Raw genomic sequence first — 26,042 nt, forward strand, 5'->3', positions numbered from 1 at the left:
ATGAATATTTCCAGGATTACTTGATTTTCTCTTCCCCTATCAACAATCTTCAAAGATTTGGCAATTTTAGCGAACCAAATCGGAAACTGGCTCTTTTACAGATTTTAACAATATAAGAATCCAAATCCTTTACGGTTAATCATCCAAGTGCAATTTAATGACCTTGGAGATATCACAAACTGTTTTTGTTTTTTTTTATTTTAAAGCTATCAAGTTTCAAATTAATGAACTTGTTTTATTTTCAGAAACACGATCAGCATACTTAGATTTTGAAACTTAGCTCTCGGACATCGGTTTTCGAAACTAAAGTAGAATCAAAATCTTTTTTGTAATTTTCTGAAACATAAAGCAGTAAAGAAATATTTACTTACAGACAATATATTTTTGTTTGAGTTTGCGTCAGAGGATCATATCAGTTTATGACAAATCACTAGTACTGTTGAGGTTTAAACACTTTAAGTTCTAAACGATTCACTTAGATTGTCAGTATACTGATCCACTTAAATTTTCACACAAAGTTCAATTGATTCGAGATACGATTTAGTGTTTAAAGACTTAAACTTATTCGCGTGTCCCACCTCAGAATATACTCCCGTATCCAGACTCCTATATTCAGTCTTACAGGTGAATGTACACTAATGATATCTGTAAACGGGTAATGCGAGACCATGAGTGTCACAGCCCCCGATCCCTAGTTCTCGGTAACGGGCGGCCGTGAGCCAGTTTCGGTAGTATCACGTTTATTTATCCAATTTGGCAACAGAAATTTTCATCAGGACCGTAGTTAGGAAATATTTAATCAGAGTAAACCACCATGTTTTATAACATTAAACACGTGGGTAAAACCCAAGTTTTCAGTACACATATTTCATAGGAATAAATCTCATTTATTTAATAAAAACATCTATTTTATTCTTAGGTAACTTTATTGCCACTTTTCCAAGCCTTCAGTGCTGTCCAGCTGGTTTCTATTTGGCTTTCACATTTTGTTACCTGAAACGCGTTTTAAAAACATTTTCTCAATGGGAAATACTGGTGAGTGAATCCCAGTTTAATCAAGTTTAAATAAAATTATTTCACAGTGAACAGTATTGAGGGCGATCCCGCAATTACATGTGTTTCCAAGTTATATCAATTATCACCCGTCGGTACTGTCAGACCTGACTTGTGGAAATGTTACTCCTTAACCAGGTGGTAACAAATTTTGTATACAAAACCCCAACATATCCACGATAATTGTATTCTTACAAATACTCAATAACTGTTATTCGCATGGAAAAGTATGTAAGGTTTTGTAAAAACAGTTAACAAAAGGTTTACAAAAAGTGGATCAACTCACATTGCTGTTTTAGGTTATCCTTTAGGGTTTCCTGGTGAATATCTAAAATTTACACAAATGCACGTGTGTTAGTATAATAACCTATTTTAACATTAGTAATACCCTCCCCGAGACGACATTCCAACGACTACGTCGGGCAGAACCACGACAGCCGTTACGGAACCCTAGATCAATCGGGTAGAGTATCTAATACGTCTCCAGGGGTTATAATACTTACATCGTAGCAGAACCTCGCTAATTAGGGGGTATAATGCCCGGGTATAATAACGCCACTATAGAAATTGAGATTGAAAGAAAGAAAGTGAACGAAATGGACTGAAGGCCTGTTGCCCTCTTATATAGGGCTGTAATCGCGTCTTCACGCGGCCCGCGTTAAGAACAGGCCCAGCTTATGCGGCCCGCGTCAACGCTGGGTCAACGCATAGCTTGGCTGGGTCACCAAGTAGGCTTGCCATGTGTTGGGCCACGTGGCCGCACCGGGCTTTGCCACATTCTGAGACACTCGCGGCCGCATCAACTTAAACGAAATCATACGCGGCCCGCATGAACTAAAGATTTCAGCGGAGTCCGGTTACACCTTAATACGGCCCGCGTTAAGTTGAGTTGAGGTCCTATGCGGCCCGCCTCAACTTAAGATTTAGTGTTTTTAATTTATTTTATATGTTATATGGTATTTTGGGCTCGGTTTTCACATACGGGGTGCATATAAAGACACATTGAGACATTTCAAGATATATTAGGGTGTCGAAAATTTATGAGGGTGTCGGTTTACCGAGTGTTGTTATATCCTCCCCACCTTGTTTTAGAGCTCGTCCTCGAGATCTACTGGAACAAGTGTGGATATTTCTTTTGCATTTCTGATTCAAGCTCCCATGTGTATTCAGGTCCTCTTTTGGAGTCCCACTTCACTTTGACCAGAACTAATCTCTTATGCTTGAGATTTTTAATTTTCCTATCTTTAATTTGTAGAGGTTTCTCTACAAATTTGAGTTGTTCATTTACCTCTATATCCTTGAGAGGTACTACGAGTGATTCATCGGCTAGACACTTTTTGAGATTAGATACATGAAATACATCATGTATTCCTGCCATTTCCTCTGGCAGTTGTAGCTGATAGGCTACAGGTCCTACTCTTTTAAGAATCTTGAAAGGTCCAATATACCTGGGACTTAGCTTTCCTCTTTTGATGAATCTTACCACTCCTTTCCAAGGAGAGACTTTTAACAATACCTTATCTCCTACTTGAAATTCTAATGGTTTGCGTCTGTTATCAGCGTAGCTCTTTTGTCGATCACGCGCTGCTTTCAGTCGTTCCTTGACTTGAATGATTTTATCAGTTGTTTCTTGTACTATCTCAGGTCCAGATAATTGTTTTTCCCCAATTTCTGCCCAACAGACTGGTGTTCTGCACTTTCGTCCATAAAGTGCTTTGAATGGTGCAGCATTGATACTTGTGTGATAACTGTTATTATAAGAAAATTCTATTAAAGGTAAGTGTTCGTCCCAATTACCTCCGAAATCTATTACACAAGCTCTAAGCATGTCTTCCATTGTCTGGATTGTCCTTTCGCTTTGCCCGTCTGTTTGAGGATGATAAGCTGTGCTTAGGTTCAACTTGGTTCCCATTGCTTTTTGGAAACTTGACAAAAAATGAGAAGTAAAACGGCTATCCCTATCAGAAACAATTGATAAAGGAATTCCATGTAATGAAACAGTTTCATTTGCATATAATTTGGCTAATTGTTCCATACTAAAGGTTTCCTTCATTGGTATGAAATGAGCTGACTTGGTTAGCCTATCTACAATCACCCAGATTGTATCATTACCTTTTTTTGTTTTGGGTAATTTGGTAACAAAATCCATTGTTATCAATTCCCATTTCCAAACTGGCATTTCTAATGGTTGTAACAAACCTGAGGATTTCTGATGTTCAGCTTTAACTTGTGAGCAAGTTAAACATTTAGAAACATAGGCTGCTACATCCTTTTTCATTCCTATCCACCAGAAATTTTTCCTTAAATCCTGGTACATTTTATCATTTCCTGGATGCATCGTATATTTAGATTTATGGGCTTCTTCTAATATACGGTGATGTAAATTTCCTAATTTAGGTATCCACATTCTCTTTTTATGGAACCTCCAAATTCCATCTATTCCTTGTTCTAATTCTTAATCATTCCTTTTAATTTTTCAGTATCCTCCTTGATTACTGATTCTTGTGCTTTTCTAATCTGATCATTTAAATCTACTTGTAGATTTAATTTAAGAGAACGTACCCTTTTTGGCTTTTCGTGACACTTTCGACTTAAAGCATCAGCCACTACATTTGCTTTTCCTGCGTGATACTGGATATCACAATCATAATCACTAAGTAATTCCATCCAGCGTCTTTGTCTCATATTCAGTTCTTTTTGCCCAAAAACATACCTTAAGCTCTTATGATCTGTGAATATGGTAAACTTACTACCATAAAGATAATGTCTCCAAATTTTAAGGGCAAAAATTATAGCTCCTAATTCCAAATCATGGATTGAATAATTTTCTTCATAACTCTTAAGCTGTCTAGAGGCATAAGCTATAACCTTTAGACGTTGCATTAATACACATCCATAACCTAACTTAGAAGCGTCACAAAAGACTACAAAGTCTTTAGTTCCTTCTGGTAACGCTAGTATAGGTGCATGGGTTAATCTTTGCTTAAGAATTCTAAATGCTTTTTCTTGTTTTGGTCCCCATTCAAACTTAACAGATTTACAGGTTAACTTAGTTAAAGGAATGGCTATTCTAGAAAAATCTCGAATAAATCTTCTATAATAACCGGCCAATCCTAAGAAACTTCTAACCTCAGTTGGTGACTCAGGGGTTTTCCATTTAGTAATTGCCTCGATCTTTGCTGGATCTACATGAATTCCTTCATGATTAACTAAATGTCTGAGAAATTGTACCTGTTCTAACCAAATCTCGCACTTTGAAAATTTAGCATAAAGCTTTTCCTTTCTCAATAAACTTAAAAGTAAGTGCAAGTGCTTTGCATGCTCTTCTTTACTTTGAGAGTATATTAGAATATCATCTATGAAGACAATTATGAATTTATCCAAATATGGTTTACATATTCGGTTCATCATGTCCATAAATGCGGCTGGGGCATTGGTTAAACCAAATGGCATGACAGTAAATTCATAATGACCATACCTTGTTCTGAATGCGGTTTTAGGAATATCCTCTTCCTGTACCTTTAATTGATGATATCCTGATCTTAAATCAATTTTAGAGAAAAATCGAGCTCCTTGAAGTTGATCAAACAAATCATCGATCCTCGGTAATGGATACCGATTCTTAATCGTGACTTTGTTTAATTCACGGTAGTCAATGCACATACGCATTGACCCGTCCTTTTTAACAAATAAAATCGGCGTTCCCCATGGCGATGAGCTTGGCTGTATGAATCCTTTCTCCAGCAATTCGTCTAGTTGTTTCTTCAGTTCTTGCATTTCCGCGGGTGCCAAACGGTAAGGTGCTTTGGCAATTGGTGCTGTTCCTGGTAGCAGGTGAATTCTGAATTCAACTTCCCTGTCTGGCGGTAGTCCTGGCAATTCTTCTGGAAAGATATCTGAAAACTGAGACACTACTGGAATGTCTTTTAATTCTTTTCTTTAAGTGTTAGTGATTATAGAAATCAAATACACTATAGATCCTTTCCTTATATAACTCGAGGTTTTCATCACAGAGATGAATTTAGTGTATCTAGATGGTTTATCTCCTGTAATTGTGATCTTTTCACCTCTTGGTTATTTTACCTGAATTGACTTTTGATCACATAAGATATTGGCTTTATTGGCTATTAACCAATCCATTCCTAACACGACATCAAATTCTACCAGATTCATTGGGTAAAGGGTTGCAATAAATTTTTGATTAAAAATTTCTATTCTTGCTCCTTGCAAGATTTCAGAAATCCTAACAGTTTCTCCATTTGCGGTTTCCACTAGACATTCTTGTGGTAGTTTAGTTAATGATTGATTTACGAGTTTGCAAAATGAAGTATTAACAAAACTTTGGTTTGCACCAGAGTCAAATAATACTTTAGCAAAAATATCATTAACTAAAAACGTACCAGCAATGACGTCCGGAATCATCTTGGCTTCATCTGCCGTTAGAACAAATGCTCTAGCATTTTTAGTATTCATGTTGTTTGCAGCTGGATTTTGGACAGTTTGTCTTAATATGACCTTTTTCTCCACAGTTGTAGCACATTCCATTACTGGTTTTTCTCCTGCAATTTTATTCCTTGTGTCCTGGTGCCTTACAGTAATTGCAGTAAGTAGAGCATCTTTCAGAATGCTTCTTCTTGCAGTTTCTGCAGTATGGTGCTGAGGTAGAACCTACATTCCTACGATTGGAATTCCCAGAACGGAATTCTTGAGTAAGCCTTTGGGTTAGGTTTCTCCTCTGGTCTTCTTCTCTAGTTCGCACTAGTTCATCAGTCAAGGTATTGGCTAGTTCTACAGCTTCTTCTATGGTTTGGGGTCTAGCTGCCTTGACTACATGTCTAATTTCTCCAATTAATCCCCAGATATAACGGGAGATTAACACTGGTTCAGGTGATGCAAGGGTCGGTACTATCCTAGCATATTCAAAGAATGTGGTAGTGTAACCCTTACTGTCTACCCCGACCATTCTAAGATTCAAAAATTTATTTGCTATCTGTTCCTTTTCATTGGGAGGGCAGAATTTCCTTTCTACCATATTTTTGAACTCCTCCCATTCCATGCTATAAATTCTATCACTTCCTCTTGACTGGAGGATAGTGTACCACCATTCTAAGGCTGCGTTTTTAAACAGATTTGAAGCAAACATTATCTTATCTTCTTCAGCACACTTGCTTATTTTCAGAACAGCCTCAGTTTTCTCTATCCAGCGTAGGGCTGCAATGGGTCCTTCATTGCCCGAGAATTCTATTGGTTTACAGGACCAGAATTCTTTGTAAGAACAACCATATGGCATGGTTCTTCTTCTTTTCGGAATGGGCGCTTGAAATACGAGTCCATTGTTCACGCTGTGTTCCGGTTCACTTGGTCATTTACTGCTATACTTACTTTTATTATTTGCTTCTTGAACCGTTTGAATAATAAATGGCATTGCATCTATAATTCCTTGTGCCACTATGTGTTGAACGACACTATTATCCATTTGGTTTCCATTGTTATTGTGGTCCGGATTCTCATTAACCATGTTAATGTTACTCTGGTTATCGTTATTCAGATTATCTTGATTTCCCTCGTCGGCCATCTGAATTTTAAACATTTACCAAATATTAATATAACAAATAATATTTGAATATAGTCAATCACATGACAAGCACTTTTTGGTCAAACGCGTCGAGCATTGCGACTTTTACTCTATTTATATAGTATGCATCATTACACACCAGTACTGAAATTTAAATTACAATACCGACTGAAACATAAAGCTACAATACTAATAGTAGGCATCCGTAGTGTTTTTTTTCTAGCACATACACACATATATTATTATTATATTATATTATTATTATTATAACTACTACCGTTCCTGCCATCACATTCGCTGATATGGATTCATCCAAAAATCCATATTACGCTCGTCGTATTTCCATACGAGGCGTTCTCCCACCTGTCGCATTCTCTCACTGCTTTCTAAAATTTCCTCACCGAAAGTCCTAAGTTCTTGGACATTTTCTGCACTCATTGGGGGTGCAGGTTCTAGGACTGGGTTTGGAATCTGCGGTGCGGGTTCCTGATATGGAGGCATAGGGGCCTGGTATGGGTATGGATTCTCTAAAATTTCCCTAACATATGCATCACTAATGTTGTAGGGATCTTGAGGATCTAACCCTGGGTAGGCTCCTAAGTTGGGTATTGGCACATTTTCCTGTATTGGGTTTTGTTGCACGTAGTCCCTAACATCGTCCCACCAGGGGTCGTAGTTGTTTGGGTCTAGGGGATTTGGTGCAGGTACCCTAGGTATCTCCTCCGGGTTGTAATCAGGCATTTCTATTTGATTTTCTACTTCCATGGGTTGGTCAGGATTTTGTGGTTGTGGTGCTAGCATTTGTTCCAGGTTTGGGTCAGCAGCAGTGGTTGCTAAAATATGGATATTAGCTATACCCCTATTGAGCATATCCTGATTATAAGCATCAGTCTCTCTTTTTGCTGCGGCTAACACTCGCTGTTCCTGCAACTTTTTCATTCGTTTCCTACGCTCGTGTGCTCCCCTACTGAACCATCCCCTCTTTTTTCTGAGGAAATGGCTCTTCAGATTGAGCCTTAAACACAAAGATTCCTTCTTCTGTGTCAGCAGAATACTCCGAGAGGGCAGGCTGAGAAGAGGAGGTGTCTTCGCTCCTAGGCGAACCAGACAATTGACGATACGCGTCAGAGGGTCCTTGGTCGCTCATATTGTAAACTAACAGATAGTCAGATAACACATAGCAAGAAAATACAATTATGCACGTATTTCCGTAATTTATTTCCTAACACTTTGAATTTTAATGTCAGCAGAACACTTCTGTGGCTGAATCAGTGGCATAGCTCTGATACCACCTTCTGTCACAGCCCCCGATCCCTAGTTCCCGGGAACGGGCGGCCGTGAGCCAGTTTTGGTGGTATCATGTTTATTTATCCAATTTGACAGCGGAAATTTTCATCTGGACTGTAGTTAGGAAATATTTAATCAGAGTAAACCACCATGTTTTATAACATTAAACACGTGGGTAAAACCCAAGTTTTCAGTACACATATTTCATAGGAATAAATCCCATTTATTTAATAAAAACATCTATTTTATTCTTAGGTAACTTTATTGCCACTTTTCCAAGCCTTCAGTGCTGTCCAGCTGGCTTCTATTTGGCTTTCACATTTTGTTACCTGAAACGCGTTTTAAAAACATTTTGTCAGTGGGAAATACTGGTGAGTGAATCCCAGTTTAATCAAGTTTAAATAAAATTATTTCACAGTGAACAGTATTTGAGGGCGATCTCGCAATTACATTTGTTTCCAAGTTATATCAATTATCACCCGTCGGTACTGTCAGACCTGACTTGTGGAAATGTTACTCCTTAACCAGGTGGTAACAAATTTTGTATACAAAACTCCAACATACCCACGATAATTGTATTCTTACAAATACTCAATAACTGTTATTCGCATGGAAAAGTATGTAAGGTTTTGTAAAAACAGTTAACAAAAGGTTTACAAAAAGTGGATCAACTCACATTGCTGTTTTAGGTTATCCTTTAGGGTTTCCTGGTGAATATCTATAATTTACACAAATGCACGTGTGTTAGTATAATAACCCATTTTAACATTAGTAATACCCTCACCGAGACGGCATTCCAACGACTACGTCGGGCAGAACCACGACAGCCGTTACGGAACCCTAGATCAATCGGGCAGAGTATCTAATACGTCTCCAGGGGTTATAATACTTACATCGTAGCAGAACCTCGTTAATTAGGGGGTATAATGCCCGGGTATAATAACGCCACTATAGAAATTGAGATTGAAAGAAAGAAAGTGAACGAAATGGACTGAAGGCCCGTTGCCTTCTTATATAGGGTTGTAATCGCGTCTTCACGCGGACCGCGTTAAGAACAGGCCAAGCTTACGCGGCCCGCGTCAACGCTGGGTCAACGCGTAGCTTGGCTGGGTCACCAAGTAGGCTTGCCGTGTGTTGGGCCACGTGGCCGCACCGGGCTTTGCCACATTCTGAGACACTCGCGGCCCGCATCAACTTAAACGAAATCATACGCGGCCCGCATGAACTAAAGATTTCAGCGGAGTCCGGTTACACCTTAATACGGCCCGCGTTAAGTTGAGGTGAGGTCCTACGCGGCCCGCCTCAACTTAAGATTTAGTGTTTTTAATTTATTTTATATGTTATATGGTATTTTGGGCTCGGTTTTCACATACGGGGTGCATATAAAGACACATTGAGACATTTCAAGATATATTAGGGTGTCGAAAATTTATGAGGGTGTCGGTTTACCGAGGGTTGTTATAATGAGAGCTCATGTTAGAACTTCCGTTCAGTCAAAGAGATGATGGCTCGACTTTAGGTGTGTCCCGTTTGGGATCTTTTCTTCAACAGCACATGATTAGCATTTTTCAATGTTTCATCATTTTTTTTATGCTGAGGGTGGGCTCTATGATTAAAGCAGTGCAGAGTATTATACGAGGACTAGGCTCTTGCTCCCGCAAAATCAGAAGTCCCGGTATAATACCCCAGATATCATCACGTACAAAGACCTAGTATGTCAGAAATAGAAAGCCCTTCAAACAAGATTTCGGGGGTTACCCATATATCCGAGAGATGTTCCCCACGAGATAAGTAAGTATTTGATATTTAGGTTTATATCTCGAAAACAATTTACTAAGCGTGTAAATACCTACTGGTATATCATCAGTGAGACCGTTTATCACATTAAAACATTCCATTTCTTTAGCGTACTGTGATTGTCTACTGATGTACTATCATTTCCTCTTTTTACACAAAAACTCTTTTTCATTTTCTCATGTTTTTGGCTTTTTCAAATTTTCTAATGTTTTTTGTATTTTCAGAAATTTTTACTCCCCCTAAAATTCAAAACCATTTAAAGAAAATTTGACAAACCAATGTAGACAGCTTTATCTCGCCATCCATTTTCTGCTTCTCATACACTGATTTGCAGAAAATATAACGTACCCCCATGATTTACAACACATTGATTTTTTTACAGTTTGAAAACCGTTTTTCAATCTTGTGAAATTAATCATGTTTGTTCAGCCGTGAGGGTTTCTGTAACACCCCGAAACTATAAAACCTTAAACTGAAATTAGTAAGGTTTAAATAAACGAGAATTTACTAACTAGGAATTTTAACCTAATTAGTTACAAGTCTAGAAATAACCTAAAATAGAGTTAAATTTTACTAAAATCAATGTTGATCAAAGTGGAGGGGTTTGAGTTGTCAAAACTGAAAGTTTAATTCTAATAAACAAATAAAACATAAACTTAACACCCCACTTTGAGGCCTGGTCGACCAGAACATCAGGGGGGGGGGGGGCGACACCCACCTTCAACCAAACCTAGAAGTTTACTAAAATCCACAAATTGAAGGAGCAAATCTGGTCCAAACGAAAATCCGAGCATAGAATCGTGATCCTCATCACAAGAGGATTACAAGGTATGTAAAATTTAAGGATTACTCTCAACTTGAAATTTTCATGAATTGGGAAAAATCTGGAATTAGGGTTGCATGTGTATGTTATGATGATTGAGGAACAACTATAGTGTCTAAGGACAAACCCTAGATCAATAGAAGTTGAGATCATAAGAAATTTTGGGTGAATCCGTAATCACCATGGTAGGTGATTAGTGGGTCATGTGTATTTGGATGAACACTAGAAAGTAGATTGTTAACCTAGTGTAATTTAGCAATCTGGAAGTGATTTCAGCAATTAGAAGCTAACATACATGTAAATTGGTTGATTTATATGAAAATAGGGTTAAATGATAAACTAAAGATGTGAAGTTTAATCATGTAAAAATCTGCTTATGAAGTGTTTGTTGAAATGCTTCTATGAATGCTTAGAAACTGAAATTTCGAGTTTAAACGCATAATCATGATTTTCGGTGTATTATGCGAATTATGATTTGAAGAGAGTTCTAAACATGTCTTGAATTGAACTCTATAGGACAAGATACCGGAACGTCGAGTGGGCAAGCCGGTGGTGACTCACGGTTGAAGGGCGTGCGCTAAGGTATGTAACTTGACCCGTTACAATAAGTAAATTTAAATCATTATAATATGCATAGTTAAATTTTAGAATAAAGGTTGCTATGAATTTAGGCGATGATATCGCTATATTGAATAATTGGTCAAAAGATGGTTAGAACTCGTTGGTAGTCGTCAAAAAGGAAGAAATTCCGTAGACGAGCCAAACGGGTCGGATAATCAAGTGAGGCATGGTTAATGCTCCGGTTTGTGATAGATTGATTTTTGATATTGGTTATTATATAACATACTAGAAATATCAGATTTTAATGTATTGATATCATAGAACACTGAAATCCGAGGGTTGGGGTTTTGGTGTAATGCCCAAACCAAACAAAAACATGAACTTCTACGGTAGAGATCAGGGACTTACGGTGGTTCACTACTGTTTTACGGTGGACCAAAAGATTTCCAGGACTCACCGTAACTTACGGTGACACCGTAAGTTACGGTGGAACCAGAATAACTTTTATATTTTTGTTATTTCTAATGTGATGTTAAACCTTGGGATTATGTTATATACCAACGTCAAAACTAATGATTTAAACGGTTTTGATCATAGGTAATGTGGTGGATCTTACGGGTGGCGATCAAGTGATTAAATGAAGAACCGAACACTCCATTTTGAAGCTTCCGCAAAGTTTTAGATCTTTTGTAGTCTTTGTGTATGGGTTGTAAACACATGTTAAACAAATTTATAAAACGCTTTAACTTAGTCATTAGTTGACTAAGGTCTTTGTTACTTAAGAACTTCGTAGTGAAAGTCACGTACTTAAACTATATTTTGTAAAAAAAAATAATAATAAAATCAAGGGTAAAATTTAGGGTGTTACAAGTTGGTAATCAGAGCCTAAGGTTGTCTACAAAGTGTTCGGTTCAAGCTAGATCGACCGTCCGGTAAGAACTAACTTCTGTTAATAAATTTTATATTACGTAAAGAATGAGAGATGAACAAATATGCATGAAAAGAGCAAGTAAGCTCATTTAAATACAAGAAATGCAAAAAGCAAGAACGATCAAATCAAGTTGTGAACTTGATTGAATCAAAGCAAGAACGATCAAATCAAGTTGTGAACTTGATTGAATCAAAGCAAGAACGATCAAATCAAGTTGTGAACTTGATTGAATCAAAGCAAGAGCGATCAAATCAAGTTGTGAACTTGATTGAATCAAAGCAAGAGCGATTAAATCAAGTTATGAACTTGATTGAATCAAACAAGTAAAACATGTGTTATAAATGGAATGTTTAACAACTTATGTAAACATTTCAGAAATAGAGATGGCAGATGGAGGTAAGGATGATGCGGTGCCAAGAGTCACCGAACAAATGAGGGAAGTGATTGCCGAAGAGGTTGGAAAGGCGATCGAAAACAGTTTGTCAGGCTTCGTTGATAGAATTCAAAACACAGTTTTATCAATGCTAGTAGATAGAATCAAGAAACTAGAAGATGATTCAAATTTAGCAAAGGAAAAGCATGGAGGACGAAAGCCTTGTTCATACAAGGAATTCATGGCTTGTAAACCACCAATATATAATGGAGAGGTTGACCCAATAGTGTGCCAAAGATGGCTAAGTGATATTGAAGGGGTATTCGAGAGGACCATTGTGACATAGATGACTATGTAGCCTATGGTACGGGTCAACTAAGAAATCAAGTGAAAGATTGGTGGGATAACAAAAAGAGAGAGATCGGTATTGAAGCTGCTAAGGTCATGACTTGGGAAGAATTCAAGACGCCATTTCTTAAGCATCATAGCCCCAAAGCGGTTATGAATAAAATCAAGGAAGAGTTCATGCAACTTAGGCACAAAAATGAGACCATAGACAAGATTACGGCAACGTTTATGGATAAGATGAAGTTTTGTGACGATCTAGTGACGAACGAAGAACAAAAGATATACTACTATCATAACATGTTGAGTGCCGAATACAGGGGATTTATCACCCCTTCCAAATACGAGACCCTTACCGAGATTATAAATGCTGCTCGGGAAAGGGAGATCGAACTGAAAAAGAGCATCGAAAGGGGTGAACGGAGAGCACAAGATGTGAATCCAAGCCCTACTAAGAAGGCACGAACAAACGAAAGCGCAAAGAAATCTGATACGAAGGGCGGGTCGCCAAGTTGCAGAATCTGCGGGAAGGGTCATAAAGGCGAATGCCGTTACAAGGATAAGCCTTGTCCCATATGCAAGAAGACGGGACATATGGCTATATCATGCCCGGAGAAAGTGACGGTTTGTTACAATTGTTATCGAACGGGTCACAAGAAGTCGGAATTCCCAGAATCGGTTGGAAAGAAGGATGGACAGGAACCGAAAGGTGAAGCCCCTAAAGTAAAGGCAAGATCTTTTCAACTAGCCGCCGCAGAAGCAAAGGTTGAACCTGACGTGGTCTCAGGTATATTTGCTGTAAATTCGATTCCTGCACGTGTGTTATTTGATACGGGTGCGAATAAATCCTTTGTTTCATATGGATTTATTCGACATCCTTCATTTGTTCTAACTAAATTACCTGTGCCCTTAGAAGTAGAGATAGGTAATAATAAAAGCTTTCTTGTTTGTGATGTATGTGAAAATTGTAAACTGAGCATTGACGATGAAGAATATTCGATAAATCTAATCCCGATGTCGATAGGAGAATTTCAAGTAGTCGTTGGGATGGATTGGCTATCTCGACACCATGCAAAGGTCGTGTGCTTCCGTAAAGAGATAAAACTGACATCTCCGAGCAGGAAACACGTCTCCATTTATGGCGAGAAAGGAGGCAACCCCATAGTATGCTCAATGTTGAAAGCTCACAAGCGAATGAAGCGAGGATGCAAGGCATTCATGATATACGCTAATGAGCCCGAAAAAGAATCATGAAAGATTGGAGATGTACCGGTAGTACGAGATTATGAAGATGTTTTTCCGGAAGATTTACCGGGGGTACCGCCTGAACGGGAAATAGAGTTCGGGATCAAATTGATTCCGGGCGCGAAACCCGTAGCAAAAGCCCCGTACCGACTTGCACCGTCGGAATTACAAGAGTTGATGTCCCAAATTCAAGACCTGCTTGACAAGGGATTCATAAGGCCGAGTGTGTCTCCTTGGGGCGCACCGGTGTTGTTCGTAAGAAAGAAAGACGGGAGCATGCGCATGTGTATCGATTACCGGGAGTTAAACAAACTCACGGTAAAGAACCGATACCCGCTCCCCAGAATAGACGACTTATTCGACCAACTACAAGGCGCGAACTGGTTCTCAAAAATTGACCTTAGGTCGGGGTATCACCAACTAAAGGTCAAAGAAGAAGACGTGCCGAAGACGGCTTTCCGCACGAGATACGGGCATTACGAATTTCTCGTGATGTCATTTGGGCTAACAAATGCGCCCGCGGCTTTCATGGACCTCATGAACCGGGTTTGCAAGCCAATGCTGGATAAGTCGGTCATCGTTTTTATCGATGATATCTTGGTGTATTCGAAAAGTGAAGCTGAACACGCACATCACCTACAAGAAGTGTTAGAGACACTTAGGCGAGAGAAGTTATATGCAAAATTCTCTAAATGTGCCTTTTGGTTACGAGAGGTTCAATTTTTAGGCCATGTCATAAATGCCGACGGAGTATTGGTGGATCCGTCAAAGATAGAGGCTGTGTCGAAATGGAATCCCCCGAAGAACCCTTCAGAACTTAGAAGCTTTTTGGGGCTTGCGGGATACTATAGGAGATTCATTCAAGATTGCGTCACCGCTAACAAAGCTAACCCAAAAGAAAGCAAAGTTTATTTGGGGAGTCGATCAAGAAAAAGCGTTTCAAACGCTAAAAGAAAAGCTAACTCAAGCTCCGGTACTGACATTGCCGGACGGAGTCGAAGACATGGTGGTTTATTCGGATGCTTCATTATCGGGGCTCGGTTGCGTGTTGATGCAACGGGGCAAGGTAATAGCCTATGCCTCGAGACAATTGAAGATACACGAGAAGAAATACCCCACGCACGATCTCGAGCTGGCAGCGGTAGTATTTGCATTAAAAATATGGAGGCATTACTTGTATGGAGTAAAGTGCACCATATTCACCGACCACAAAAGCTTGAAATACTTCTTTGATCAGAAGGAGTTAAATATGCGACAAAGGCGATGGCTGGAAACGGTGAAAGACTACGATTGTGAGATACATTATCACCCAGGAAAAGCAAACGTGGTAGCGGACGCCCTAAGCAGAAAAGCGGACGCCCTAAGCAGAAAAGCGGACTATGTCCCAATACGAGTGAGGTCGATGCAACTCGTGGTGACCTCGGGTATACTTGAACGTATTCGAGAGGCGCAGTTAGAAGCAGTAAAAGAAGAAAACTGGAAGAAAGAAAGAATAATTGGCCAATTGAAAGATCTGTCGGATGGGAACCAAGGGTTGAAGACTCAATCCGGAAGGATATGGGTCCCACATACTTGTGGAGTAAAGGCGCTTCTACTTAACGAAGCTCATAAATCCCGTTATTCGATTCATCCGGGTGCAACCAAGATGTACAATGATTTGAAACAAAATTATTGGTGGCCCGGAATGAAGAGGGACGTGGCGAAATATGTGGAAAAATGCTTGACATGTTTACAAGTCAAGGCGGAGCACCAGAAACCATACGGCAAACTTCAACCGTTAGAAATTCCGGTTTGGAAATGGGAACATATTACAATGGACCTGTTAACCAAGTTGCCTAAGACGAATCGTGGTTTTGATGCCATATGGGTAGTGGTGGATAGATTGACGAAAAGTGCTCACTTCATTCCGATTCGTGAGACTTATACGTCAGAAAAGATGTCAGAAATTTATACCAACGAAATTATAGCACGTCATGGAGTGCCGGTGTCCATCGTGTCCGATAGGGATACCCGGTTTACCTCGAATTTCTGGCAAGATTTCCAAGAGCAAATGGGGACCAAATTGTTCATTAGCACTGCGTACCATCCTCAAACGGATGGACAAAGTGAAAGAACGATACAAACATTGGGGGATATGCTACGGGCGTGTATAATCGACTTTGGAGGCAGTTGGGATGTTCACTTACCGTTAGTCAAGTTTTCGTATAACAACAGTTACCAATCTAGTATTAAGATGGCACCATACGAAATGCTTTACGGTAGGAAGTGTCGAACCCCGGTGTGTTGGGGTGAAGTGGGTCCACGTGAACTCGCCCACCAAGATATAGTACGAGCCACGAATGAAAAGATCGATAAAGTTCGGGCACACTTGAAAGCGGCTCAAGACAGGCAAAAGGCGTATGCCGATAAAAGGAAAAGGCCAATCGAATTCCAAGTCGGCGACATGGTCATGCTAAAAGTTTCCCCATGGAAGGGCGTTATTAGATTCAAAAAAGGGGGAAGCTAAGCCCAAGGTTTATCGGGCCATTTAAAATTATCGGGAGAGTTGGCAAGGTAGCTTACCGTCTTGAATTACCGGAGGATCTAAGTGGGATCCATGGCACGTTCCACGTATCGCAATTAAGAAAGTGCCTAGCAGACGAAACGGCCTATATCCATTACGATGATATCGAAGTGGATAATAGTCTGAATTATGCGGTAAGACCGGTTGAGATTTTAGACAGAAAGGTCAAACGTTTACGAAATAAACAAATCGACCAAGTCAAGGCCAAATGGGAGCATAGGAAGGGTTCGGACACTACATGGGAGTCCGAAGAGGAGATGCGACGTCTTCACCCTACTTTATTTGGTACGTATTACGGTTTCGGGGACGAAACCCTTTTAAGGGGGGTGGACTTGTAACACCCCGAAAATATAAAACCTTAAACTGAAATTAGTAAGGTTTAAATAAACGAGAATTTACTAACTAGGAATTTTAACCTAATTAGTTATAAGTCTAGAAATAACCTAAAATAGAGTTAAATTTTACTAAAATCAATGTTGATCAAAGTGGAGGGGTTTGAGTTGTCAAAATTGAAAGTTTAATTCTAATAAACAAATAAAACATAAACTTAACACCCCACTTTGAAGCCAGGTCGACCAGAACATCAGGGGGGGGGGGGCGACACCCACCTTCAACCAAACCTAGAAGTTTACTAAAATCCACAAACTGAAGGAGCAAATCTGGTCCAAACGAAAATCCGAGCATAGAATCGTGATCCTCATCACAAGAGGATTACAAGGTATGTAAAATTTAAGGATTACTCTCAACTTGAAATTTTCATGAATTGGGAAAAATCTGGAATTAGGGTTGCATGTGTATGTTATGATGATTGAGGAACAACTATAGTGTCTAAGGACAAACCCTAGATCAATAGAAGTTGAGATCATAAGAAATTTTAGGTGAATCCATAATCACCATGGTAGGTGATTAGTGGGTCATCTGTATTTGGATGAACACTAGAAAGTAGATTGTTAACCTAGTGTAATTTAGCAATCTGGAAGTGATTTCAGCAATTAGAAGCTAACATAAATGTAAATTGGTTGATTTATATAAAAATAGGGTTAAATGATAAACTAAAGATGTGAAGTTTAATCATGTAAAAATCTGCTTATGAAGTGTTTGTTGAAATGCCTCTATGAAGGCTTAGAAACTGAAATTTCAAGTTTAAACGCATAATCATGATTTTCGGTGTATTATGCGAATTATGATTTGAAGAGAGTTCTAAACATGTCTTGAATTGAACTCTATAGGACAAGATACCGGAACGTCGAGTGGGCAAGCCGGTGGTGACTCACGGTTGAAGGGCGTACGCTAAGGTATGTAACTTGACCCGTTACATTAAGTAAATTTAAATCATTATAATATGCATAGTTAAATTTTAGAATAAAGGTTTCTATGAATTTAGGCGATGATATCGCTATATTGAATAATTGGTCAAAAGATGGTTAGAACTCGTTGGTAGTCGTCAAAAAGGAAGAAATTCCGTAGACGAGCCAAACGGGTCGGATAATCAAGTGAGGCATGGTTAATGCTCCGGTTTGTGATAGATTGATTGTTGATATTGGTTATTATATAACATACTAGAAATATCAGATTTTAATGTATTGATATCATAGAACACTGAAATCCGAGGGTTGGGGTTTTGGTGTAATGCCCAAACCAAACAAAAACATGAACTTCCAGGTACTACCGTAAGTTACGGTGGTACCGTAACTTACGGTAGAGATCAGGGACTTACGGTGGTTCACTACTGTTTTACGGTGGACCAAATTTCCAGGACTTACGGTGGAACCAGATTTATATTTTTGTTATTTCTAATGTGATGTTAAACCTTGGGATTATATTATATATCAACATCAAAACTAATGATTTAAACGGTTTTGATCATAGGTAATTTGGTGGATCTTACGGGTGGCGATCATGTGATTAAATGAAGAACCGAACACTCCATTTTGAAGCTTCCGCAATGTTTTAGATCTTTTGTAGTCTTTGTGTATGGGTTGTAAACACATGTTAAACAAATTTATAAAACGCTTTAACTTAGTCATTAGTTGACTAAGGTCTTTGTTACTTAAGAACTTCGTAGTGAAAGTCACGTACTTAAACTATATTTTGTAAAAAAAAATAATAATAATAAAATCAAGGGTAAAATTTAGGGTGTTACAGTTTTGGCATATTCAATCAACATATTTTTGTAATTTTTGACTTTTTGCAAATTTAAAAACAAACAATTTTTCAAAGTTTTGACAAAATAAAAACATATTTTTTTGGTTTTTAAATTTTCAATTTTTAGGGTTTTTGAATATTGTTTATTTATTTACAGAAAACAAACAAACTCTCTGTTTCAACCAACTCAGGGTTCAGCAGCCTCCTCTTCCCGTGCCAGGCTGCTCCGACACTCCTCTTGACATACAGTTTTCTTTGGAAGCACCTGCACATTCAACTTAATTCAATCACTTGAACAATTTAGCCCAGGTCTGTTTGACCTTAGGCATTTCAACACAATATGATTCACTCAACTTCGGAAAATCTTTGTCATTCTGAACAAAGACTTTTTCAACTTTGACTTCAACTTTTTCATCATTTACCGAAGTCATTTGTTTCTTAACTGTCCATGTTTGACCTTTTGGAGTCCCTCTTTTGTAAAAATGTGAATCGTTTTGAACATTTTGATTTTGAACAACAACTTTTGGTTTCCAAAACTGGTTTGGTTTTGTTGCATCAACAGTTGTTTTCCAACTTTGTGTTGTTCTAAGTCTGGGTGTCTCTGATTTCCAGGTATGTTGTGAGTCAGCCTTTGACATTTTCCGCTTCCAAGTTTGCCTTGAATCAAACTTGGTTGACTTCTGATTCACAACATCAGACCTCTTTTTCTTCTCAACATCAACAGGTTTTAGATTTGGACATTTGCGAGCAAGATGTCCTGTTTGATCACATTTGAAACATGTTCTTTTTGAGACATCTTTGACCTGTTGTTATTGCTTTTTCTGAGCATAGAACTCTTCATTAGACTGTCGTCTAAATTGAAGTTCTTTCTCTTCTTCGGAACTTGTTCCATGAACAAAGTTCATCTTTGTCTGATAATTTGGTGTTTCATTTTTCTTCCAATTTTGTTTCTTTTTATAACCCAAACCAGCCTTCATGTTTTTCTTATTGAACCCAAGTTTGTTATAAAAAGTTTTATGATCTTTTCCAGCAAACTTTGGAATTTCAGATTTTTCAATTTCAACCATGTTGAACACTTTGTCAATCTTTTCTGAAATCACATTCTGAATCGGGAATACAATATCTAAGAATAATTTGTCCGATCCAATCATGGTATAAACCAATCCTTTTGAATCATCATTCAAATTTTTCTCAGATTTTGAGTTTTTCAGATATTCTTCATGAAAACTACCTTCATTTTCATCCTGTGATTCAGATTTACCTGTTTCAACCAATTCTTCTTTCAACACACTTTCAACGACCTTACCTACCACCTCTGAATCACTTGCATCATCAGATTTGGAATAGGTTACGTCAATGTTATCTGGAAATTGATCGACCATGTTGAAAGCTTTTTCGACCTTTTCATCATCATAAAATGCAAACTTTTCCGGTGGAGGAACTTGATGAAACTCTGAGCCAATACCTTTCTTGTTTTGCTCAGAATCTTTACCATCCGGTTTTAGATTGAAAATTCTTTCAAGCACATATGATGATGCATGATAACTATGTAACTTGTTGTTATCCTATTCTAAATCAACTATTTGACGCTTTAGCTTAGCAACATCCTCAATGTAAGAATTGACAACTTGTTGCTTTATTGAATACTGTCGCTTAAGCGTATCAGTTGTTTCAGAACAGTATTTCAATCGAGATTGAACAAGTTTCATTTGACTTTTCACATTTTCATATGACTCTTTTGTAATATGATAAGCCAATTTTATTGAATCGTACTCCTTTTTCATTTCTTGAAAAGCATTTTCTTTTTGTAAACATTCATCTGTCATTTTTGAAACCTTTTCTTTTAAATTTTCATTTTCTTTTTCTAAACTCTTGCATTTTTGTGTGAGCTTTTCGTCATTATCTTTCAAAACTTTTTCATTTTCTAACATTTCTTTGCATTTATTTTTGAAAACTTCTTCGATTTTATTAAATTCAAAATCTCTTGTTCTGAATTTTTCGTCTTTTTCAGTACAAGCACTGCATGGTTCCATGCATTTCTTGCATTGTTCAACGATTTTGATTAGTTTTTCAGAATCAGAATTTACCTCAGTGATTTGCACTTCGGTGTTTGCTGCAACTTCTGTCTAATCAGCATCATTCTTCTTCTCATCACCAGCATCAACACCTACATCAGCATTCAACCTCTCTATCTTCACTTCTTCTTTTTCTTATTTCTTCTTCATCTCATCAAACTGTTGTTCTTCGGTAACAGCTTTCTCAACTTTCTGTTCCTCAGTAACAGTTTCTTTCACAGCTTCTTCATCAACATCACCTTTTTCTTCCTTTTCCTTCACTTCTTCAGCCACCTTCTTCAACTCATTCACCATACACTCCACATTTTTCTTCATTCTTTCTTAATCCCTCTTCCTCAGACTTGATGTCATCGCATCTCTGATAATTTTATCCAGCCTTTTCGCATATGTTTTATCTTTTTCAACAGTTGAATAGTATTCGTCGGATCGAGGAATTACTAAAAGAACATCATCATGAGCTATGTCCCTCCTGTGGACAACAGGTTCATCATCTTTGTTAACATAACATTCTCGCTTCTTGTCCTGTCTTTTATTTCTTACAGCATTTTCATACTCTTCCTGCATTTTCTCCGTTCTGCACCCAACAATGAATATTTCTCTATCGGTTTTTTCACTCAGAATTTCTTCTCGAGTTTTCTCCTTTATTTCAGCCATGATTTTATTTCCTTGATATTCACACCTCATAAATCACAACATAAGAAACAATCAAATAACAATGATTAGTTACAACAAGAATATCAAACACTTGGATCGGATGGGCCTGTAGTAACCCGAGCGGATGGACAGAAGTTGTTCGACCGGATGGAAATGATGTCCGATCGGGTGAGGCTGCTGTCCGTTCGGGTGACTTTTGCTGTCCGATCGGATAGTGATGTTGTCCGAACAGATTGTTTTGATGCTGTCCGATCGGCTAACTATGCTTTGAATAGAGTGGCAATTCGTTCGACCCACTGTTCGATCGATCAGCACTACACGACAAATATCTTGTCCGATCGAACAGCGTGTTGACTTCTTTGACCTTTTCAAATATTTCACATGCAATCTAGATAATTGAAATGATGTGGCTGACAATCAGAAATTAATCAATTCATTTCATTAGACCTCAATGTCCACTAAACCTTTCGTTTAAAATTTTTATCTTTTATGCAAAACACTTAATCACATGGGCTGTCAGTTTGACTAATAAACTTTGAATCACATGACTTCAAGAATTAATCTGAATGTTGTAATGATATACTATCACGTGATCTCATCAATTAACTTGGTTGATATCTTTTAGTAAACTACAAATTCAATTGGACCGGGTATAAAGTGGGCTGCTCTTGACTATGATTGGACCGAACAATATATGATGTCACATGAATTATTATTAAAGGCCCTCAATCAATTAATGATTTTACAAAAGATGCGAGTTACTTGAAATTCACATGCTCATCGCTTGACTCACAAGATAACAGTGTTGACTTAATGACTCGGATTGCCGACCGTTCGGACAAGAGGTTGATCGATCGGACAGGGTGCTGGTCGATCGGACAGCTGTCCGTTCGGTTAGGCCAACCAAGCCAAAGACTTTAATGAATTTCAAGTGTGATGTTATGGTTCGGACAGGTGTCCGTTCGGTTAGCCAGTCAACAAGTCAAAGGCTTTAATGAAATATAATGATGTGCTTTGGATCGGACAGCTATCCGTTCGGTCAGCTGTCCGATCGGATAGCATTCAATTGAACATCAACAGCAACAGTTATCATTTTTGCAAAACTTTTCGAACCAAAAATCTTTAATTTCTCCCAAACGGCTAGGATTTAAGATCTGAAAATTTGTAGGCTTGTAGATCAGATAATTTCGCACATCATATCCAAAAATTAGCAATTTTTAACCGTTAAAAGTCGTTTAATTTGGCGATTTTCAGTTAAGAACGTTAAGAGATGAAGAGATGAAGAAATTGAGCGAATCTGATGCGATTTTTTATCTGAATCTGATGTTTTCCCAAGCGAAATTGTGTGTTTGATCCGTACAATCGAGCTCCTGCTTTGATATCACTTGTTAGGACCGGTTTTGACTCCGAAACGATGGCGAACCGAACGTGTGACGTGCGGAATCCGTACACGAACTTGACCGAACACACGAGACGTAATATAACCGTGATTCTATGAATCAGATCTGAAATTGTACAAAGCACCTGAATCACGTGGAGCACTTTCTCTCTCTAGACTCTCTCTCTAGATCTCTAGCTCATCAAAGCTCCAAAAGTCTCAAAGGTTGTAAAAGTCTTTAATGAGAACCCTAATGGTTCTATTTATAGGCAAAGGATATAAGGAGACTCTCCTTATTTACAATTATGCCACCTTGCTCTTTTCTATCTAATATTAACAATATAAGGCTAGTTAGATCAGTTTCTCGCTACGGCTCGTATTGACGAAGGCGATAGACATTAATGCACCAACAATAATGCATAATAATCCTGTTAAAAATAAGAATCACAAGATATGATAACCATTTACCACAGATTTTGACTCTACATTCAAAAAAGATCAAATACTTAGCCAGGACACAAAGTTACATGTCTTAACATCTCAGACCTACATCTGAACTCTATATCTGGTCAAGAAACCTAAACAGAACATTAGGGGTGTTCAAAAAACTCGTGGCTCGCAGCTCGCTCGAAACTCGCTCGAAAAAAGCTCGAAGAAAGCTCGGCTCGAAATTGGCTCGGTTGTAAACGAGCCAGCTCGGCTCGGCTCGGTTTATAAACGAGCCGAGCTCGAGCTTGGTCTGGCTCGGCTCGTGAGCTCGTGAGCTGGCTCGATAAGGTTTACATCCTTCATTTTTTTGTCCCACATCGCTTAGAAAACAAAAACTAAGGGTGTATCTCCCCTATAAAAGAAGGTAAAGAGAATGAGAAAGTGAATTAACTATTTATACTTGCATATTTAGCCATGTGGTTAAATTAAATGGTAATTATGGCCCTTAGGCTATGAAGAAATTTATTTTTAAGGGCATTTTAAGTAAATAAATTTTGCGGTTCTTTGTTAGTTCGAGCTAGGTCGAGCCGAGCCGAGCTAGCTCGAATTCTAAACGAACCGAGCTCGAGCCTCAAATCTCAGCTCGATTTGAAATTCGAGCTCGAGCCGAGCCAGCTTGAATCGAGTTCGAGCCGAGCTCGAGCTGGGTCTAGCTCGGCTCGACTCGGCTCGTTTACAGCCCTACAGAACATAAAGATGCTTTTTTTTTACCAAAAAAACCTTTACAATTACACAAGTCGTGAATCACAAAACAGAATCACACGACTCAAAACCAAACTGATAACAAAGAACAATACAAGTCTAAATCAGACAACAATTAACAGCCAAAAAACCTTTTAATTGTAACTATAGCCCTTATGATTTTACAAATAGAATAGAAACTCTTCACAAAGAGGCAAACAAGACAACCACATTATACAAGAGCAATCTTTTACGCAAAGACACTAACAAGACAACAAGGCACTTTACACACACTAATACAATTTTCTGATCAACTCAACCAGAATTAGACATGAAAATCTTGTAAATGAGAATCAAAAGAAGCTACAATAAGACATTCATACAATTAACCTCATATGAACAATATAGCTCTTAGAACACAATGAAAGACCAACCATTTTAATAAGCTAGAGATTCACAAAACACAACATAACACAGAACAAAGTCTAAAAAGACAACGAATCACACGATTCATACATATACAAAACAAATGAGATAACAAACAATTAGAAGACATATTCTAATTTGAACAATGAACCACACATTCCATTAATAATATCACAGTTATATCATTTAAACTAAAAATCACACGATTTTTAAGAATATGAAACCAAGACCAAAAGACAATACTTGTGAAGAACTCAAAGTCTAATTTGACTTGATTAGAAAAAACTTTTCACGAAATATTGAATCACAAGAATCATACCAAGACTGATAAACAAGAAGTACACACTTCTATATTAGACAACAAATTCAGCCGAAACAAACATGAAATACAAATCACATGATTTAATATCTCACACACAAGACATAAACAACACGACAATAAGACACAGCCAAACAAAATCACAAAATAACATATTTTGCAACCAAAAACACCTCACAAGAGATAACATACAAGGCTGTCACAAATACAGAATAATCTTGCCAATACCAACGGTTAAACATGAACCACACAGCTCAAACTAACCATACAAACAAGATCATAGACAAGCAGACATCAAGACAGCGAATAAAAGACATTTAACAACATACAAGACAAAGATCCTCAACATATAGATCTCATAGCTAGGCAAACACAGACATCAAGAACAAACTTGACAAAACAAGTGGTTAGAAACACGCAAACCACATAGTTCGACTAACCATACAACAAGAGACAACAAGACATACAGACAACGTGTGAAAGACAAAATGACAGTTCAAGACAAAATCGAATCACTTAATCCATGATAAAGATTCAGAACATATGAATCAATAACCAGAAACAACATTTCAAACTAAACTACCTTATGACAGCAAATACAAGATCACATAAGTCAAGATATAAGAAAAGGATAACATGATACCCAGAAAATATACACGCCTAGATATAGATAACACATACAACACTTGAACCTTGCAACTTACTACCATTAAGAATAAGAAAGATCTAACACTCAGTTTTGCAACAATAAAGAAATACTTCAAGTTAACTCATAAGCAACACACTTGAGGTTAAAAATTACCAAAAAAAAACCCTGTTATAACAACCTTGTGAACATGCTCAATTTGCAAGTAATGACAGATTTTAAACAAACAAGCTCACTACTACACAAACATTTCAAATCTTCATGATTAAGCGTACCAAGATTTTTAATATACAAGTCTATAACCATACAATCACACTCAAGAAAGTACCTGAACAGACAGAAATTTCATAGAACAAACCAACAAAGGAGCAGATATATAAGCACAATACGAACAGAGAGCAAGCAAGAAACAACAAATTATCAAACAGTAACGACTCACAGTAGTAACAGACAACAAGTGCATCACAACTCTAAGGCGAAGCTGAGTCAAGGACAAGATTCCAGGTTCATCACTCTATGGTGCCTGGACATGCCTTTACTCAGGAGCCACAACCTAATAAATGACAATAATAACAGTAGACACTGAAAGCTATAAGAATACAGATATATAACGACAAGAAAACACAGACAAACAAGAAGGTGCCGGTCCTCACTACCCCGACTTCAACTAATTCAA

This window comes from Helianthus annuus, chromosome 14 (assembly GCF_002127325.2).
Source record: "Helianthus annuus cultivar XRQ/B chromosome 14, HanXRQr2.0-SUNRISE, whole genome shotgun sequence".
NCBI lineage: Eukaryota > Viridiplantae > Streptophyta > Magnoliopsida > Asterales > Asteraceae > Helianthus > Helianthus annuus.